Below are 18465 nucleotides of genomic sequence, written 5' to 3' on the forward strand. Positions count from 1 at the left end.
GGCTGCGATTACAAATGTCCCTGTAGGTTTGCCAAGAAATGAGGGAGACGGAGGACCCAGAGTCCACTTCCATCTCGCAGGGAATTCCGTGAATTAGGACGTCCACCTTGACTTTGGGCTTAAGGGTGCTGTGGACCGTGTGCTCTCTCCCTTTTCCCTTTACATTTTGTACTAGGGGTTTGGATTTGTGCCTGTCCCTGGGTGTGGGTTGGGTCGTACCTGCAGACGTCACCTCCAATTCATGTAGGTTTTCTCGGCTCCGGCTCCGGCACACGGCTTTGAGGTGGCCTGTTTTTCCACATCCATGGCACTTGGCACTGCGGAACCGGCACAATGCTCTCGGGTGGCTTCCGCCGCAGCTGGCACATTTAGCTCTGTTCGGCTGGTAGCTAGTGCTCTTGTTGTTGTTGGAAGGGCCCCCTCAGTTGTTGCGCTGAAGCCTGAGCCTCTCGAATCACCGCTGCACGGCACCGATGTCCATGGAGATGTCGTTATCCTCTGGCCCGCTGAAGGCGCCGTCCTCCTGGTGCACGGACCCACTGGGCCCGCTATCAGGGGGACGTTGGTTGTCACCGTGGCTGTCTTCGTAGGCGATGACTTCCATCGCCACTTCAGCCAGCGTCAGAGCGGGTTTGGCGATCAGCTTCCTCCTCAGCCGTTCATCTTTAAGCCCTATGACGATTTGGTCCCGGATTCGGTCCTCTAAATCGGGGAACCGACATCGCCGCGCAGCGTGTCTGACCCGGGTTATAAAGTCATTAGCGGGCTCGTCAGGAAGTTGTACTCGTCAGGTGAAATTTACCCTCCAGAAGAGCTCTGACTTCGTGGGCATGAAGTGTTTACTCAGCCCCTCGGTGAGTTCAGCGTAGGAGATTGTTGCGATGGGTTCTGGACTGAAGAGTCCCACAGCGGCATCATAGACGGCGGGCCCACTGAGCCAGAGGAGGGCGGCTGCTTTAGCCCGATCGTCGGTGATCTTCTTTACCACCAGGTACCCTTCTACCTGGCCTAGATGTGATTCCCAGCATTCTGGGTGGCGAGTGTTGAACTCGCGAATATGGCCATGGTTCGTCATGCTGTCCGGTCGTGGGTGCTGCTGCTTGCGTTGTGTGGAAGCTAGGCTCCCCTTAGTGACTTCAGCGAGTGACTAGCTCTGGCTAAGGGAAAAAATCTCTTCTCCCCTTAGGCGGTGACTTCAGCTATGCAAGCAGGAATCCCACCCTCGTCGCCAGTGCTTTGAAAGAGCAGGCGAGACAGCAAAGTTAAGCAAACTTAACTTTATTAGGAACCAGGCAAACAACAGGAGAACAACGCTCTTATTTATACTAACAGCTGTCAACGTTTGTCCAATCAGGGCTGAGCCGGTTTCCCGCGCCGTCTGCTTCGCCAATCAGAGCCGGCTGGTTTTGACAGCTCGGAGCTGTCATCGGTAGCGCGTGCTGTTGCCAGGTGATTCTGACAGCCGAGAGCTGTCAGACGGTGGCGCCTGCGTAGTTCTGTCCGGCAGCTTTTGACAGCTGTCAAAAGCTGCCGCGGCTTTACCTCAGCCCTGTATATTATTAATGTTAACGTTAGTAAACATGTAAATACATAACACTGAAGACAAGGGCCATCCCTTTTACCCTGTCAGGTAAACATGAACTTAGCAAGAAAGACAAGGAAGATGTGAGAAATACAGTCAATGTTGCCTTGCTTTGACTCTCTTTTGTACACAAAGGAGGGAAGGGGAAACATTATCAGGCTTCCAATGGTCTATTAATACAGCCTATATCAGGGATGTCAAACTTGCAACATCACGTGATGTGTTGCGATGTATCGTGACTTTTTTGCCATTGCCGGCAATGGGGTGCATGCAGTTTCACTATGATGAATTTGGCCTGCAGGTCGGCAGTTCGACACCCCTGGCCTATATCAATAAAACAGAGTTCTTCTAATTCTTGTGGTATCTGTTTCTCAACATGGTCTACCTCAAATGACTGACGAAAGTTTATCTCATGGCTACTGTAAGAAGTTAAGCACTGCTTGTTGTTCCATTAAGAACACATATCAGTACTGAAGCTGCCCCAATGCCATTTGTTGGGTGTTATCAGTTATAAGATTCAGCTTTCATTTGTGAGTAACCATTCAGGTATCTAAACTGGCCAGTTACGATGTTGTCACTTTCAGATATACAGATTGCCAAGATGAAGTTAAAATGACAGACACATCAATATTAAGTCTGTAAAATGTGGTACAAAAGGGGGACAGTTTTTGTGCTATATTGTGTATGTATCACACAGTCATGGTATTGGGCTACCTAACCTATATACTTTTCAAACTCTGAGAAGATGAAGTTTGTTGATGTTCCACAATGTTTTGCACCTGAGCTAAGATCATTAGACGAGAGGGCTTAGAGCAGCTCCTCATCCAGGTATAGACTGGTCACTGGTGAGAGACATGCAGTGGCAATGAAGGGGAGAAAGAATCATCTCCAATGGCTACAAAATCAGTCATCAGTGGGTGAATTCCTTAAATGAGGACAGAAATGAGAGGAACAGCCCACGCTTAGGGAACAGGTGGTGCTTGTAGAAGGAGCCCTTAAAACAAAACAAAGAACTGACATCTAAGTTCACAAGATCTAAAGAAATGTTTTGAGTTGGCAGCTAGAAGAAAGGCAGGAGAAAAGAAACTATTTATAAATACAGAATTGCAATGAAGATGGACTTCTCTCTTCAAGAGTTTCTCCCCATCCAATACAATCCAGGTTGGACATGCCGCAGATCCTGTCAGCCAAAAAATATTGTCTGGCAGGAAGTAGAAATGGGGCCTTCTCTGCTGTGGCCCCTGCCTTGTAGAATATTCTCCCCTTGGAGATTAGATTTGCCTCAACCCTGTTAGCCTTTTGCAAGGCTTTAAAAATTTGGCTATGTACCCAGGCCTGGGGCTCAGAATGTATTAAGGGCCGGGTTATTTGGCTTTACTATTAGTTGATTACTCATTCTTCACTAGCTGTTTATATTTTCTGAATGTTTTTAATTGTTTTAACTGTTTTATAATTTTAGAATTGTAAGCTGATTTGATTTCACCTATTTGCCTTTGGACAATCTTAGCTTCTTCTGGTTAGAACATTACCAAGTTATACAACTGTTACAAGACCAGGCACAATGTTCATTTTCTGGTACTTGTCTGTTTTGGATTACAGTGACAGAAATGCAGCCTAATCATTGAACCTATGAAAAAAGAAGTTGCAAATACAAGACCTTTTAAGTACATGAACAAGTAATAGACCCTTACATTTCTACTACTCTGTAGTTTTGTTATATTCATCAGGATGCTTGTTTGACGTCATGGTGGTCAATAACAAGAAACAAAATCAGAAAATTACAAAGATACATGAAAACAGATGCTTTTACTTTTATCATTATGACAGGCTGATACAATAAAAATGATAATAAAAACTATTCGTAATATGCATATTTCCCAGCTCCTTGACCCATTAGACTTCTAACGATCAAGAATAAATCTGTTGCAGAGAAAAAAAAATCACTGAAATTCAATAATTTTTTATGCCACCCATCTCACTAGTATAGCGACTTTGGGCAGCTATGAGCTTTAGTTATAAGAATGCTTCTAGATACCACATCACACTTAAGCTGGTTCACAAATTACATTAAAACATCACCATTCCAATTAAAACGTGCATCCAGAGCAGTGTTTAATAACCCTTTTGCTCTCAGGATCCGTTCCCACTTAAAAAAATTATGAAGGGCCACAAAAGAGTTTTTATTTGTATGGATTACATTTATCATATTTACTGTGTTAAAAAAACTGATCCACAAAGCAAGAATGTATGATAAAAGTGATGTATTTGGCAGAGATGGTAAAACTCACTGTCTTAAATACAGAGAATTTATCTACTTTTGTTTCCACCAGGAAATTGATTGTGGATTTCGAGCTTGAAATGGAAAAAAAAATCAAAAATTTGATTTTAGGTTTTGACAACTAAATTGACTTGGTGGTTTGAAATAATCAGGAATGTAAAGCAAAAGGATGAGGTTGTAACTTTTCTTGTACTGTACTGCACTAAAAAAGTTGGAAGTCACTACCTATTTTTTATCTTGTCTTTTGCACTCTTCTATTTCCTCTCTATTTTTCTTGACTTTTGTTTATATTTGTATTGTATCTTATAAACTTTAATAAAGCTTCAAGTAAAAAACCCTGATGCATTGAATCATGTAAAAATAACAATATCAAACCACTTATATATTAACATAGCTAAATATTTTTATGAAAGAAATTACTTTTTTTAAAATGAAGAGATGGGGGGTGAGGTGTTACCCCCCCATTGATAGGGCTCGCAACTTGGGCGTCCTCCTGGATTCACGGCTCAATTTTGAAGATCATATAGGAGCCGTGTCCAGGGGGGCTTTTGCCCAGGTTCGCCTGGTGCGCCAGTTGCGACCCTATCTGGACCGAGATGCCCTACGCACAGTCACTCATGCGCTCGTGACCTCCCGTCTAGACTACTGCAACGCTCTCTACATGGGGCTGCCCTTGAGGACCACTTGGAGGCTTCAGCTGGTGCAGAATGCGGCCGCGCGAGTTGTGATGGGGGTTTCCCGATACTCCCATGTAACACCTCTACTCCGCGAACTGCATTGGCTTCCGGTTGCCCTCCGGGTGAGATTCAAGGTGCTGGTGATGACCTATAAAGCCCTGAATGGCTTGGGTCCGGGATATCTGAGGGAACACCTGCTGCCGGCATCAAGTTCCCTTCGTCCAGTGCGCTCCCACAGGGAGGGTCTTCTCAGGGTGCCGCCGATAAAAGATTGTCGGCAGATAACACCCAGGGGAAGGGTCTTCTCTGTGGGTGCGCCTGCCCTCTGGAACCAGCTGCCCGTGGAGCTTAGGACTGCCCCCGACCTCCGCACATTTCGCCGGGACGTGAAAACCTGGCTCTTTGAGCTCTCCAGCCCAGGCTGAGAATTTTTAACTGGGGTTTTTAATTCTAGGGATGATTTAATCTTTTTTAATTTGTTTTTAACTTTTGTATTGGTTGTTTTAAATGCCCTGTAAACCGCCCTGAGTCCTTCAGGAAAGGGCGGTATATAAATTTAATAAAATAAATTCTTTTACATTTTTGCAAGTATCGTTAATATCAGGAATATAATTTTGATTTCATTGACTCAGAAAGGGCCTTAGGGGACCTCTAGGTGTCCTCAGACCACACTTCAAAAGAAAATGTACTTTCAGACTATTTCTCAGGTGCTGAATAGAATCTAAAGATGCTGTTCCATTCATAGAATGGCAAATGATCAGACAGAAGAGTTTTTTATGACTCCTTCCCAGTTCAATACATTATAGTTCATAAAAGTCAAGACTTCGTTAAATCTCTGGAACTGTAGCATGGGGGCAAAGAGGACATGGGAAACCAAGATAAATCATTTTTGTCCTTTTACCTTAGCAGAGAGATTTGCTAATAAAATCTATTGAACCAGAGGAGTAGCAGCATTGTATTCCATCCATTAAATGGAATAAAGTGCAAAGGCTAAAAGAACTAACCATACTGCATCTTACATGAGAAGCAGGAGGGATGCATGAAAAACTCAATCGGTGTCACCCATGATTCACAGACCATATATTTTTCCACCTCTGTACAACAGAAATGCATAACAAGTTTATAAAATAATTCACAAATAGCAACTTGCATTGGTTTTCAGAAAAGTATGAGTGGCAAGATGAACTGTTTACTTATCTACATACTTACATATAGCCACTAGAAGACACCTAACAAGCAAATAACAATAAACTCAGCTTTCTATTTTCTCTCACACACATACGCACACACTGTTTAAGATTGGAGGTTGTTATAGAGGATGTATTCAATGCTCTGTTAAACCTCTGTTTGAACAAAGTTGCTATGGAAGCAAATCACTGATGCCCTGCAGTTTTATCAACACTTCTCTATTTAAATCTTCTTCTTGAATTTTCAACAAAGCTATTCACTGAACCTTACCTAATCTAAGATTCTGTTCAGATTCTCTCTCTTCTTTCCTAAATAGTCAAAAGTCATTTTCCCACCATTAGTTCTACAGTTGTGACACACATTCATGTAAAATTTGTTCCTTGTCTTTTCAGATCTTAAGAGCATTAGAACTTATATTCCTATTTCACATTAGAAATGGCAGTATTCTGAATGTAAATTCATTCTTCAACAGCTGGCCTTTCAATTTCTATTCTCCAAAGGACTAGAAACACATTTATTTCATAAGTATATGTTTACACTGTTTAAAAACTTCTAGCTGATGTGTTTGTTTTCTTCCTCCAATTCAGTCAAACGTTTCCTTGTCCAAAATAAATTCAATCCTGAGATGGTAAAATGTAAAACACTACTTGGTTTCATGGATATGTTGGCCTGAAATGCTCACTCATCCAGGGAGCAAAACAATTTGAATTGCAATTGGTAGAAGGGAAGGAAAAGCTATCACTTGGGTTGGCACTGAACCTCAGGAAGGACCAGGAAAAGAACTAGAAACAGATCCTGGCATATGGAGAAATTAAAGGCAAAGAAACAGAATAAAGTATGTATTGTACAGTACCATTACATGAGCTAAGAAGACAAGAACTGAAAGACAGGTGAGTGACTTGATAACAGAGGAATTAAATACCTGAGGCAAGAAGCTAATCACATGCTTTGCAGGGAAAGACTTTTACTCTTTGTAGGTGACACAGAAGATGATTTCATTTGAATCTACTCATTAATTCAGCTCAGTTCTTCAATTACTGTTCAGGTTTCAATTTTTGTGAAGATCATGGTTCCTTACACAAGAAAGAGTTTATGCAGCTCATAACTGGCTGACCAAATGCACTCAATGTGTAGTCCTCAATGGAACTACATCTACATGGAGGGAAGTATGCAGTGGGGTACCCCAAGACTCTGTTCTAGGCTAACATAGTGCTAGGTTGCATTAACAGAGAGATAGAATCAAGATCCCGTGAAGTGTTAATACCACTTTATAATGCCTTGGTAAGGCCACACTTGGAGTACTGCATTCAGTTTTGGTCACCACGGTGTAAAAAAGATGTTGAGACTCTAGAAAGAGTGCAGAGAAGAGCAACAAAGATGATTAGGGGACTGGAGGCTAAAACATATAAGGAACGGTTGCTGAAATTGCATTTAATGAAGAGAAGGACAAGGGGGGAACATGATAGCAGTGTTCCAATATTTAAGGGGTTGCCACAAAGAAGAGGGAGTCAAGCTATTCTCCAAAGCACCTCAGGGCAGGACAAGAAGCAATGGATGGAAACTAATCAAGGAGAGAAGGAACTGTTTCATGTGCAATAAGTAAATATAATACAAGCCTTTATTGTACAAAGCCATGTTGAGAGAGAGTGAGAGAGAGAGATGCATATAAGGTAAACATAACACCTGTAACAGCAGCCTAGAACTAAGAAATTTCCTGACAGTTAGAACAATTAATCAGTGGAACAACTTGCCTCCAGAAGTTGTGAATGCTTCAACACTGGATGTTTTTAAGAAGAGATTGGACAACCATTTGTCTGAAATGGTATAGGGTTTCCTGCCTAAGCAGGGGGTTGGACTAGAAGACCTCCAAGGTCCCTTCCAACTTCGTTATTCTAATTATAATTATAATTACAGAATTATCACTATAGTATCACTAGAATGGTATATTACCAATCTAACTTAGATTTGGGATTCTTTCATGTTATTAGTCTAATAGCTATTCTATATTTTCACAATATAAGCAGATTCCTTGTGTTTTTTAATAATTTATTTCAACAATAAAGTAAATATGTAATTATTTAAATCATTATTACCCAATTATACAAAATACAGTATATTTTTGTCAGAAGATAAAAGTAACAAAAATTGGGTAATAAAATGGCTGCAAGAAAACAATCAGGTCCCAAGAGCATCAAGGACTCCACTGTTCAATCTTGAGCTACATAAAAACCCCTTATAAATTTCTATGCTTCAAAAGAGATTTTGAGGGGAAAAGAGATTTGCAAGAGGAAAAGATTGGCCATTCAAATTTCCAGCTCCCTTTTTCGCAAGAGAGAATTCTAAAATTATATCATATAACAATACATTCTAAAGGCTTAGGAAACACAAAGGAAATAAAAAGAAAACACTGGATACTTACACATTTAAATAAAGCATTGATGAAATCCCTCATTTAAGAGAATGTCAGAATAAATTTTGTAGGATTTTCATTTGATCATACTATTATTAAACGCCCATATTTTGTTTCATGGGGTAGACCCAAGGTCCTTTTACATTCAGAGATAGCAAAGCAATCCATTAATATAAAATGAGCTTTTGTTAGTCATTACCAAATGAAATCATGTTGACTTTTATCAATCTTTTCCAAAGAGAAATAACAGGGGAAGCAAATATACATTTCAAACTAAGCTTAAAATAAGCTTTACTAAATAAGAATGACTAGCCAATCATGTGGTTTGGCTTAGCTGCCATTACTACATTGCTAAGCATGTTAGCTAAGTGGATTCTGCATAATTTCCATTGCCATCCCTCTACCACATGTTTGGTGTTCATTCCATCTTCAACACAATGTATTCCCCCATTTCAACCCACAGACACTCAAGTTTCGCATGGTTTTCTTTTATATATATATACATACACACACACACACACTAGAATCCCTTCCTATATATTTAAAATGAAAATTGAGATTTTCACATTTTCATTATAAACCTGGCAGCTTCGGGCCTAAAAAGAAAGAAACCAACCCTATAATCATTTTTGATTCTTGCTGTTAAAATAAATCTTAGAAGAGTTGGCTTCTCTGCAGTCCACCAGTACGTGCCATACTACGGGATGAAGCTAAATATTCACTAAGCTTGCTGAAAAATAAAGAGGCATTACGTCTCTGTAAGAATTATGGCAGCTTTCATCTGTGTTATGAAATTATGTGACTGCAAGGATTTCCAATATATGTTAGCCATCTATAGAAGTTAAAAGTTACTACAAAGCTACTCATTTTTAGCATGGCGACTTCCACAATTTTAATTGGTTTGGTGGAGTTACCTTTTAATAAGCCACTATATTAATTCTTCACTGTTTCTACATTCCACAGACAAGTAGTCTTAGGTGTTATAACTCTATCATAGCAGATGGATATTGAAGCCTAGTTCAGCACATCAATCAAGCTGTCAGTATAGTTTGAAGGGCTGAAGACAATTTCAAGAAAGGGAAAGAAAAGGATAAGGTAATCACAGTCAGTTCCTAAAGTCTACTTTGGCTTTAAATGAGAAAAATCTATCTCACAGAAAGAGAAACCAATTATCTATCAAAGTGGTAGGCTTTTCTTTATTGGATCTCTTCTGCCTATGATCCTTCAATTTAGATTACTATTTTATATTTAAAATTAAATCTGATGTAGATTTCTATTTAAACTGAAAGCCATTCCTCATAACCCTAAATTCCTACATCTTAATACCTGGATTTGTACCATATCCAAAATTTGGGTTTTCCAATGCATAGACTCCATATTTCAATTTTACAGGGTATCTAGATTAAAACAGTCCGTTAATAATATGGGCTGAATATATTGCAGCATATAATCAGTTAGTGATTTATACTGTGTTGACCATGGATCTTGACAACTATGTTTAAGCTTAAAGCTTAAAAGTGATTTTTAGATTTTTGAAGCATAACATATTCAGTTATTCATAATTAATGACATACTGGGGAAATGTAATCTCTATGATATTTTAAATCGCTTGTTTATTCATTCTCTTTTATTCCTTTACTTTTTTCTTTTTTTAGATCTGTTTATATCTTTTTTTTAAATGTCCAGCAATAATAGGCAAAAAGTCATTAATAATTTGGTTTCCCATGTTCAGCAGGGCATTGGACTGAATACCTGAATGGGGCCCTCCAACTTTATGATTCTGTAAAACTTCTTAAAGTATTTCGGCTTGATTCATCGTTTAAAAGCAATACAGCTGGTCCTTGACTTAGACCACAACTGAGACTGGAACTTCCAAGCAATGTGGTCATTTAGTGAGTTATGCCTGATTTTACAACCTTTTTGGCCACGATTGTTAAATGAATCATGCCATCATCATTAAGCGAAATCTGGCTTCCCCTATTGTTTGCAAATGACAATCACATGACCCTGGGACATTGCCACCTTTGTAAATAAACATTGACTGCTAAATGCCTGAATTTCAATCACATGACTGCTGGGGACACTGCATTGGTGACAAATATGAGGACTGGCCGTAAGTCACTTTTTTCAGCACTGTGTAACTTTGAGCAGTTGTTAAACCAATGGCTTAATTCAAGGTGTGTGTATAATTTACAGCTCTAAATCCTTGCTTGTTCATTGTTTCTTGTGTTACTATGTTAGTTTCTATACAATAAGGTTTCCAACATAATTTTTCCAGTGACACAGATATTTGTGATGCTATAAAAACAGGCCATTAAAAAAACAGAACTTAGCAAAGTATGATGTAGAACAGTTATGAAAGACTGCTGGTTGCAAAGGGAAGAACCTTGACCTGGTTTGTGTTACTGACAGTGCTGATGATCAGTAAATGAACAACTTTGTTCATATCTTTGCATGTTCCCATAGGACAGCTGCTAGTTCACAGTTTTGAAATCCTTGATTAAAAAGATCCAGATTAGAACTTGAGCAAACTGTCAGCAAATTCCTTGCTCTAATCGAAGTTGTCTTCCAGTAAGGTTGTGCCTCTGGTGCCACTAAATAAGTGGCTCCTGTGGAAGCAGGAACTTTTAAAAGTTTTGGTAAAGTGCTGAGTATCATTATTTATAACTGTCAGATCATGAAAGGATTTGTTTCCCTACAAAGCAGAGCTGCTAGCAAGAATAAGTTACCTGACAAGTGTCAATAATTCACCAAAATTAGCAAATAATGACTGGAGATACAGGAAAATGTGAGGTCTTACCTCCTCACTATTTGGCTGAATTATGCCAAATTACTCAATTATATATTTTGAAGCTGTTGTCTTATGTACCCACAAACCCAATCATCATTTTTCCCTAATGAAATTCCACTATGACCAACTGCTCATCCTATCCTATTTTCCTGCATATTTAGAATGCCAATTTAAATTAGTGAGCAAATACATAAATAAACAAGTACTTAAAAAATCCTGTATAGCATGAATATTCTATATTGGTCTTAAAGTCATTTGAAGTATTACTTTCCATCACTAAGTACATATCCTAATTTTTTATCCTGTTTCTACTGTTCAAACAGGTGCTGGAGACTATGCAAGACACTGCAAAACCTCAAAGCAAAAGTGAACAATATGAACAATAATCTCTCTCCCAACCCTCCTTTAACTCTCTCTTTAAAAAAAATAGAGATCCAGGGCAGGATTTCAAATTACTGATGCTTCTTATAATGCCAATTATGAACGTGTCCTTCCAGATGAGCCTCTTCCCACCAGCAAGCAGCATCTCCCTATTTTAATCAGTCCTGGAAGGAGGGTGATTTTTAGTAGGAAATTATTCATATTAATAGTACTGTATATTCTAGACAGGGACTCCTCAATTATTGCAAATAAATTTAGCCCTTTTAAACACGTATTGTATTTTAGCGTTTAACAGTCTTTCCCATACCTCTTGAAAGTTGTATCGAGTGAGATAACGGTAACGTAGAATCTGCTCTAATGCTTCTAAACAAGCATGCTGTCACCTCAACTCTTCAAATGCATAATGAATGAACCCTTAGGTTAAAAATATTCAAGAAACGTAAACATAAGACTCCACTTCATATCAGAAAGCATTTTATGAAGAAACACAGAGAAACCAAATGCATACTTTATGTGGCTATTTTATTCTTGCAACTCAGTTGGGTAAGGTATAATCCCAAACACATTTAGCTGATAATCCAACCAGAAATCAAATTACCCATATATTTAGACATTGGCACATATTTCAAATGATACGTCAAGTTCTCTAGCAACACAGTTATAGAGTGTGGGCTAAATGACCATAGCCGAAGAGTCCACTTCCACATAGAACTGGTTATGTTCAACATTTCCATCAGTGATTTTGATGAGTACATTGAAGGGATGCTTAGCAAGTTTTCACATGGCACAAAACTGAGAGAAGTGGCTAACTCTATGTAAAGGAATGTAGAGGGCAGAGGAAATGGCCTTGAGGGACAGGAAGAAAAGCTACTGCCATGATAATGGTTAGATGAAGAAACTAGACGAGAGTCTGGGACAGAACTGTAACCTGAGACAGTATCTCAGACAAAACCTTTATAATTCTTACAAAGATAAAGGGAGGAAAGAGGAGGCACATTCAAACTTGCAAGATTCTTTGTAGCTCAGGGTTGAAATGTGGGGTCCTTGGTGCTCCCTGAGCTTGGTTGTTTTCTTGTAGACATTTCATTACCCAAACTAGGTAACATGCTGAGCTAGCATGATGGTATCTAGTTTGGGTAATGGAACATCTTAAAAGAAAACAACCAAGCTCAGGGTGCCTCATCACAAGATTCTGTCATAATACTTTGCAGTAATAGTAGTATTGGCCATCTCAGGGGCTGCCACAAAGAAGAGGGAGTCAAGCTATTCTCCAAAGCACCTGAAAGCAGGACAAGAAGCAATGGATGGAAACTAGTCAAGGAGAGAAGCAACCTAGAACTAAGGAGAAACTTCCTGACAGTTAGAACAATTAACCAGTGGAACAACCTGCCTCCAGAGGTGGTGAATGCTCCAACACTGGAGGTTTTTAAGAAGAGACTGGACAGCCATTTGCCTGAAATGGTATAAGGTTTCCTGCCTGAGCAGGGGATTGGACTAGATGACCTCCAAGGTCCCTTCCATCATATTATTATTATTATTATTATTATTATTATTATTATTATTATTATTATTATTATTATTATTATTATTATTATTATTACAAGACACTGGTTTCCTATAGTCTGGGCTTGAAGGTCTGACATGGGAAGACAGAAGATTTGAAAAGACTGGCTTGAGCAATGGGCTGAAATGAATAGGGAGATAAGTAAAATTCTGCATCTTGGAAGGAAATCTGAAAGGTTAAAAAAACAGGAAGAGGAAGACTTGATTTGGCTGTATCATGTGTGAAAAGCGTCTGAGGGACCACAAGTTACATATGAGACAGTAATATGATGCAGCTCCTGGCCGCAGAAATTAATTATTCTACTTTATTTCTGCTTTAGTAAGATCCCATTTATTTTAATGAATCATTTTTTTTAAAAAAAAGAGACAAATTGGACCAAGTTCAGAAGAGAGTGAAAACTCCATTTTTTCTTATAGAAACTGCTAGAAAATATCCTTTGATCCCTTACGCTGATCTCACTGATTAATCCAGAATTAGATAAAATCCAAGCACTTACAAATACTGCACAATGTTAATTCTCCTCTGCCCATCCCAATACCTGAGGGAAGGATGGAGAGAAAAACTTTTGTAGTTATAGTGTTGTGAAATAGCCTCACCATGAAACTATTGCTATTTCTTTGTTGAAGTTTTCCTCGATTTTAAGTATAGTCACCCTTGTGATTTTTTTAGAAAAAATACTTTTCGATTGTCTTTTAATTATATTTTTCCCAGACAAGCTTCTAGTTTCTAATGTAGACAGAATTTCTTCTTAAGAAAAATAAGGCTGCTTCATACCTCCTGCTATTCCAACCTAATTTTATTTATTCATTTATTTATTTAGAAACTTATATGGCCACCTCTTTTGTATCATGATAAGCCTAGGCACCTCACAGTATTAAATACAAACAGAATAAATAAAACAGACTTAACTCCAAGACAACACCATATATTCCAACCAGAGGGTTGCAACATTCAATAAATTCTATATTGATATTTGCATTTACTGGAGTAATGCACTGGGGTTAGCAAAAATAATAAAGGCATTTTCAGTTATTTTTCAAAATCTATTCAGTTATGACCCATAATTTGCTTGTCAGGCAGCCATACCTCAATACAATCTCCTTATCGGTAGTTTGAACATCACAGAATCACACCAACTGTAGCAAAAATCACAATTTTAGAAACCCAAAGTTCCCATCTGGCTTCTGCAAGAACTACTTTATATTACACAAACCATCTCACCAGAAGAGATCTACAAGGTTTCATGATATCACAAACTTCCCCATTGACCTGGCCAGCTGTAGTAGGCATGTAGTAGAAGGCCATTTGGTCTAGTGGTTAAGGCACAAGAATAGAAAGCAGAAAACATGAGTTCAAGTCTCCCACTTTAGCCATCAAAGCCACCTGGGGAACCTTGGTCCAATCGCGCTCTCTCTCAGCCCAAATCACCTCACAGGGTTATTGTTGTGGGGAAAATATGAGGAGGAAGGTATGTTGGATATGTTCCCTGACTTATTTGTAAAAATAATAAAGAAGGGATACAAATAATAAATAAATATGTTAATAAAAATAATAAACTGTTGCAACCTATTAATGCTTGAGAGATGTGGTCTGTGCATGAGCCATGGTTTATTTCTTATTTCTGAATTTATTAGTCCTGTTAATGGAGAGGTTTGCTATTACAGTTTTCCTTTGTTCGGCATCTTTTCTCAGAGGACTAGACAAAACAAGCTTGTTAACTGGGTTTAGGTTTTACCACAACATGACTCATTGGGTGAAGTTAGCTAAACTTTAGCTAAGCATGATGACCTGTTTGGATTTAACCTCCATTTTCATGTTTTCCTATCATATTACTTCCCAGGCTAACCCACTTAAGTGTGACTTGGGAACCAGGCCATGGAAGTGGTGGGCAAATGCATGCACGCGTGCTCCATTTGTATGAGTGGCAGGTGGGTGTGCCTGCTGCACACATGTGTGCATTTACCCCCCCCCTCCCCTGCCGGTCCACAAAACAGTGACAGTTTTGTCAGCTTTATCACTGGTGTAACAATATTAGAGACATCAGCAGCCCCATTACCATTTCTTTCTGTTCAGAATAACACTATATGTATTTGCTTATAAATATAATGGCCCCCAAAACTAACAATAATTATAAATAGGAGCTTGCACACAGTTAAATGAGACCTTTAAAATACAGGAAAAAATAGAAATAACAACAGTATAGCTACACTACTCAGTCACATGGTGCAGAAAGTGGTAATATCCTAGCTATGCTTTTATTTTTGTGTATATTTCTTAGCCTTTAAAATTGTTTGTATTCCACCTTTATGTTGATTTAACATCCTATGTTAAAAAGATGTCAGGGCAACAATAGTTGGAAAGTGCCACAATTAGAACATCACTTCAGTTAGTCATCGGCTTACAACAGTTTATTTAGTGACCATTCAAAGTTACAATGGCACTAAAAAAGGGACTTATGACCTTTTTCACACATACAACCACTGCAGCATCCCCTTTTGCAACCATCTGACAAAGTCAATTGGAAAGCCAGATTCATTTAACAACCACGTTACTAACTTAACAGCTGCAGTGATTCACTTAAGAACTGTGACAAGGACTACCTGTATAACAAAGGACCTATCCTTTGCTCTACTAAAACAAGATGCAACAGCCAACCCAACTGTTGCAAGTCAAGAGTCAAGCTAAATTGAAAGGTAGGGATATATATATTTTTATGTAAAGTTAAAAAAAACATCTTGGGCTACTTTTGTATGGGACTTTAAAAAAAATCTACTGCCAGATGTTTAACATAGTCTTCCTAAGTTTGTTATCCTCACAGTCACCAGACTTCCACTCCTTTTATCTCCCAGACAGCCCCAACCATAGGTCAATCTTTTTCAAATCTTTGCATTTGTTTTCAGAATTCTTAGTAATTGCCACGCAGCTAAGGAAATTCTGGAGCTGAAGTTCATATATCTGGAAGTTGTTCAATTTGAGGAAGGCTGACACAAATCATACTGATTCAATCTAGTTCAATGCATCTGGGAACACCCGGTTGTGAAGACTGTGTTGTGATGTTTCTCTGCCCCCTTTTGCATAACTCCCTAATGAAAACTATCTTTGTAACAATAATGGGTAGGGCATCCTTCTAAGCACTGCAGTTTCACATTAAAAGGCTCCATGAACGGATGTCTACTTGACCAGACACTTTGACTTAGGTGCCTTGCTGACTCATTGATAAGCCACACACACACACACACACACACACAGAGTATATTGGTTCTTCTCCGTGTATTGAGATAAACCAGCAGATGCGGTTAGTTTGCACTGTGCAATCCCAGCACTTAAGCAATAGTTAAGTAAACTATGGCTCAATTAATCGTCTGAGAAAATCTGAAGCTTGGATAAAACGGAAAGGGGAAGGGTGAGAAATGGCATTGCACGCACATATTCCCAAAGGTGTTTTGCATTTGCGAGAATAAGGTCTGTGCTTGGGCGGGGGGGGGGGGACGGACACAAGAGCGTGAGGAAGAATTGTGTGCATGGAGCTGGTGTCCATTAAAAATGACTGGAGGAGGAGAGGGGGAATGACATTTCTTATCAAAAACAAATGCTTCTGGCATCTGCTGGGTGGGGAAATCCGGCTACCGAGGCTCCACGCGCTCTGCTGTTTAGCATCACCCTCGGCGCTGTGGTTGATGTGATATTTATATTGCTTGTAGTCATCTTACAAGAGTTAAAGTGCGATAGACTTAATAACTCATTGTTGTTAGCATATGGTAGCTTATGATTGTTTCTACTTTTATACCTTGTATTTAGCTCTGGGAAGTCGGGGAGGGGGGAAGGGGAGGGGGGAGGGTTGGGCTGGGTTGGGAAGGGGTGGGTGGGTTGGGAGGGGTTGTTTTGTTAAAGATAAAATGTATTGAAAAACTTTTCAATTAAAAAAAAAAGAAGTAGCAGTTGGAGAAGCCCGTTCGGAGAGGATTCTCACACACCGAGGCAGAACTCGGCGATCCTTTCAGCAAGGGAGGGAAATCTGGTAACCGCAACATAAGTTGCATTTCGCGAGGGGGGAAAAAAAGGAGGAGGCGGAACACTGACCTGCGATCCGGAGATTTCTGACCACAAAGCCAAAGGCTCCCAGGAAGTGTGTGTGTGTGGGGGAGAGCTCTCCCTTCGCCCGGGGGTTAACCCGGGTTTCAAACCCCTGGCTGCCTTATTAAGCGCAAACCACCTTTCCAAGGTAATTCGCAGGTGGCACTCTCGGATCTGTTGCATCACCAAGCCGGTAACCAAGTCAAGCAAACGCGAAAGGGGGCGGAGGCATTGGAGAATCCGGCTGCCTGCTTGGCCCGAGCCAATTCAGCACCCATCTTCCTCTTGCCTGGCTTGGCAGACCGTCTCCTAATCAAGATTGCGGGGAAATATATATTTTTGGGATGAGCAGCCGTTGTAGGTAGGATTCGAGCTGCTGGAAGTTAAAAGGCCGCCTGGGAAAGCGATTCTCGGGCCCATTTACCTCCGAGAAAGTCCCACTCCAAATGGGACTTCAGGCGCACTCGCAAGAGCGCAGCCCGAAGCGCAAACTCTGCGCTTCTTTATTCACTCCCGCAGGGCTCAATGGGACTTACTGGGTAATGCAATGGGACTTACTCTTAAGTAGGTCTGCACCGGAATACCTCTTGGGGGATTGAAGCAGACCTCCCGAGGAGAGGCGCGTACGTACACACAAACGCGGTGTTGCAACGTGGAAAGAGCCACGCCGCTTTTAGGAACCTGCTGCTCCTGCGTGTTTAATCTTTTTTTTTTTTCCCAAATCCCGCTTGTCTCTTTCCCCGAGGCGCCGAGGACAAATTAGCCGCAGGAGCTAAATCGAGAAAAGAAAGCCCGGCGCCTTAAGCTGAGAGAAAGGAAAGAAGGAAGGAAGAAGGAAGGGAGGAAGGAAGGGAGGAAGGAAGGGAGGGAGGGAGGAAGGAAGGGAGGGAGAGAGAGATACTCACCGCGATCTCTCCGGCGCTGCTAAGCAAGTTAGAAACTCCCGCCGGATTTCAAGCTCTCTTTGCTCGCGAAGTTTCTCAGCGGCGCTTTCCAAACCACCCCGACCACCACCCCGGTCCCTTTTAATCCCCCCCGGGTTGCCGCTTAGAAAACGCGGGCTGCGGCCGATACCTGCGAAACCGTATTAGGAGAGGTTTGTCGGAGTTTTGAGCCCAGGCGGGAAACCGGGTTTTAAGCGAGGGCATGTGCGGCGGTAACGACGGCGGCGGCGGCGGCGGCGGCGGAAAAAGCAAGCAGCTGCCTCCGGCGCGGACCGCTTGCAGTTTTGACAACAAACGCTGGTGACCTGCAGCCAGCGAGAGGGGAAGAGTCAGCCTCGAGGCGGGAAGGGATGGGCTGGCTGTGCCGAGAGGGGAGGGAGACCAGTGTGATGGCTTTGTGTGTGTGTGTGGGGGGGGGAGAGAAAACAGCTACGGTCTCTACGGAAAACTACCCTCCGCAGTTGTGCTGTGCAACTGTCGGGGAGGGGGGGGGTCGCTTCAGACATTGATGACTCCGGAGTCAATTGGGTCACGGCTTCCCTGGTCTAACCAGCTTATGCTTTATTCCCTTAACCC

General features: G+C 40.7%; 1 protein-coding gene across 1 annotated transcript in view; it reads right to left on the bottom strand.

Moving 5' to 3' along the window:
• MYLK (myosin light chain kinase) overlaps nt 1–18010 on the bottom strand; it is a 195133-nt gene extending 177123 nt beyond the window's left edge. The window contains exon 1 of the mRNA XM_081315205.1: nt 17851–18010. The gene's annotated coding sequence lies outside the window, so the exon portion shown is untranslated. The remainder of the gene's footprint in view (nt 1–17850) is intronic.
• Between the last annotated feature and the right edge of the window lie 455 nt (nt 18011–18465).

This window comes from Vipera berus (assembly GCF_964194415.1).
Source record: "Vipera berus genome assembly, chromosome: 1".
In the NCBI taxonomy this organism is placed as follows: Eukaryota; Metazoa; Chordata; class Lepidosauria; order Squamata; family Viperidae; genus Vipera; species Vipera berus.